Source organism: Nematolebias whitei, chromosome 22, assembly GCF_014905685.2.
Source record: "Nematolebias whitei isolate Nwh7 chromosome 22, NemWhi1, whole genome shotgun sequence".
NCBI classification, from domain to species: Eukaryota; Metazoa; Chordata; class Actinopteri; order Cyprinodontiformes; family Rivulidae; genus Nematolebias; species Nematolebias whitei.
In genome coordinates this window covers 605,090-608,691 of record NC_056519.1, presented here as the reverse complement: position 1 = coordinate 608,691, position 3,602 = coordinate 605,090, and the positions used below count along the sequence as shown (strand labels likewise).

Here is a 3,602-nt window from a genome sequence, read left to right as displayed (position 1 = left end):
ACAGACCCTATCCCCACAGACCCTGTCCCCACAGACCCTGTCCCTACGGACCCTGTCCCTACAGACCCTGTCCCCACAGACCCTGTCCTCACAGACCCTGTCCCCGCAGATCTCAATGGATAAATAATTCATCTAAAAGTCTCAAAAGAATTAAGGACATGTGTTTGATCATTTCTTTGTCCTAACGATTATTTTGGTGATACGTCCGTTAAAAACAGTTTCTTTCACCTTAAAGTCTCCACATTTGTTAAGAACATGCCGCTGTGGGTTGAGCAGCAGAGGTAAGTCTGCAGGGTCCACCCATTAGAAACAGTTCTGAGTTTCTGATGTCCCAGGTGCTTCAGCACTCAGCTCCAGCTATGCCACATTTGACTGATCTGGATCGGACCTGTGTCAATGAGCCACTTCAAACTGGTGAAGTGCTTCAGACAGGTCTCACTTGTAATGAGTCTTGGAGGCTCAGTGTGATTTATCTGTATAAATAAAGGTTGAATGAATGGACACGTCCGGTGGGACGTGTTCTGGACACGTCCCACCGGAAGGAGGCCCAGGGGAAGACCCAGGACACGCTGGAGGGACTACGTTTCTCGGCTGGCCTGGGAACGCCTCGGGATTCCCCCGGAAGAGCTGGCCCAAGTGGCTGGGGAGAGGGAAGTCTGGGCCTCCCTACTTAGGCTGCTACCCCCGCGACCCGACCCCGGATAAGCGGAAGAAAATGGATGGATGGATGGATGAATGAATGAATGGTGCTCCTTACAACCAAGATGCTGCATTATTTGGAGCGAGCTCTAAAGACCATGCACAAGTTGAAGACCACGGTCCACAGATGGAGGGATGTCAGGGACAGGCTTGGAAGTGGGCGTCCCACAAGATGAGATTCAGCAACCAGTAGCAACCCCAAATCTCCAGTCTGGGATGATCTCTATCCTTCAAGATGACAATGCTCACCCCTATAGAGCAGGACTATCAGAATCTGCCTCCAGAATTCAGGAGTGGATATGATTCAATGGCCTGTCTGCACTCCTGCATTATTGGGCACCTGTGGGACCAGCTGTTTGTTCCAGAGTGACAAACACAACCGCACTGGCTGTCTGCTTCAAATACAGGCTGAAGAATGGGAGTCCATCCCACAGCTGGTGAGGAGCATGAGGAGGAGGGGCCAGACTGTTGTGGCTGCGTATGGTTCTTCCACATGCTACTGAGGTCCCCGTTTAATGAATAAACTGTCAGACTGCTAATGTGTCTTGCTTTAAAGTCTTCAAGTTCAACGTTCTTTATTGTCATTTGCATCACTTGTGGTACATGAGGTAGAACAAAATTATGTACTCAAAGTCCCAGTTACACCCAAAAATACAAAAAAAAAGTATAAAAAGAAACGGTATAGAAGGATCTAAGATTCTAAGATATATGCTAAACGAACGCCAAACAGTAAGCTAAAAGATCTAAGATATATGCTAAACACTAATGTAAAACAATACGGTGCAACAACAGCAGCCCGAACCTGAGCCTGTGTGAGCAGATGGGTACGAATGAATACTGCAGCATTAAAAAGCTCTGAGGCAGCAGGGCTCCATACACGGATGAGATTCACCTGATTTCCTTAAGGCTCTGGATGTTGTGGGGCTGTCTTGGTTGACACGCTTTTGCAACATTGTGTGGACATCTGGGGCAGTGCCACTGGATTGGCAGACTGGGGTGGTGGTTCCCCTCTTCGAAATGGAGGACTGGAGGTTGTGCTCCAATTATAGGGGCATCACTCTCCTTAGCCTCCCTGGTAAGGTCCATTCAGGGTACTGGAGAAGTGAGTCCAATCGTTGGTCAAACCTCAGATCCAGGAGGAACAATGTGGGTCCTGTCCTGGCCATGGAACACTAGATCAGCTCTTTACCCTCGCTAGGGTGCTCGAGGGGTTATGGGAGTTTACCCATCCAGTCTACATGTGTTGTGTGGACATGGAGAAGGTATTGGACTGTGTTCCTCGAGGTACACCGTGGGGGGTGCTCCGTGAGTATGGGATTGGGGGCCGTTGTTACGGGCTGTTCAGTCCCGATACAAGCGGTGTGAGAGTTTGGTTCTCATTGCCGGCAGTAAGTTGGACCCCTTCAGGAGCATTAAGTGTAGAACCACTAGACTGAGGAACAGCTTCTACCAGAATCTCTAACCAGAATAATCACTGTGAAAAATCACATCATGTTGCTGCTGATCTGTTTCATTTTGCTGCTGATCTGTTTCATGTTGCTGCTGATCTGTTTAATGTTGTGTTCATTCGTGCTCGTCTGCTCACACAGACTCATGTTCGTGCTGCTGTTGGGCATATTGTTTTTGTTCTACGAGTACTTGTATTTTTATCAACGTTTTTCTTATTTCTTATCTTTGATCTTGTTACTGTTTTTATTTTACATTTTATTGTTGGATGTAACTGGGACCCTGTGTACACAATTTTGTTCCACCACATGAGGTGTGAACGACAAATAAAGAACCGTGACTCGTTGAATTCAGGGTGGGAGTTGGACCTCCAGGGCTGCCCATTGTCACCGATTCTGTTCATAGCTTTTATGGACAGAATTTCTTGGTGCTGCCAGGGGGTGGAGGGTTTCCGGTTCAGTGGCCTCAGGATTCATCTCTGCTCTTTGCAGATGATGTGGTCCTGTTGGTGTCATCGTGCCGTGATCTTCAGCTCTTACTGGAGCGCTTCACAGCCGAGTGTGAAGTGGCTGGGAGGAGAACCAGCACCTTCAAATCTGAGGCCATGGTCCTCAACTGGAAAAGGGTGGATTGTTCTCTTCAGGTCAAGGGTGAGGTTCTGCCTCAAGGGGAGGAGTTCAAGTATCTCAAGGTTTTGTTCACGAGTGAGGGAAGAATGGAGCGTGACACTGACAGACTGATTAGTGCAGCATCTGCAGTATTGTGGACTCTGTACCGGTCCGTTGTGGTGAAGAGGGAGCTGAGCTGTAAGACAAAGCTCTCTGTTTACTGGTCGGTCTACGTTCCTCCCCTCACCTCTGGTCATGAACTCTGGTAGAGACTGAATGAATGAGATTGTGGATCCAGGAGGTTGAAATGAGTTTCCTCTGCAGGAGCTGGACTCTCCCTCAGAGACAGGGGGAGAAGTTCAGTTATCAGGAGAGACTCAGAGAATAACCACTGCTCCTCCACATCCAGAGGAGCTTGTTGAGGAGGTTCGGGCATCTGGTAAGGATGCTCCCTGGGCACCTCCCTATGGAGGCGCTTCGGGCATGTCCTACTGGGAGGAGACCCCGGGGAAGACCCAGGACGCTCTGGAGAGACTATGTCTCTTAGTTGTCCTGGGAACACCTTGGAGTCCTCCCAGAAGAGATGGAAGAGGCTGTGGAGAGAGATGTCTGGATCCCCTGCTCAAGATGCTGCCCCCGAGACCTGATCTAGAACAAGAGGAAGATAATGGATGAATGGATGGATGGATGGATGGATGGATGGATGGATGGAATACAGCAGCATGGATAAGTCACATATCACTAAATCAAGTGTCATCACAGTGATTATTCTGGTTAGAGATTCATGAGTCTAACAGCCTCAGGGTAGAAGCTGTTCCTCAGTCTAGTGGTTCTACACTTAATGCTCCT

At 48.8% G+C, this 3,602-nt stretch overlaps 1 protein-coding gene across 1 annotated transcript in view; it reads left to right on the top strand.

The window, feature by feature from the left end:
• Positions 1-3,602, top strand: part of rint1 (RAD50 interactor 1) — a gene marked incomplete in the record, with an annotated part of 47,234 nt that overhangs the window by 42,688 nt on the left and 944 nt on the right.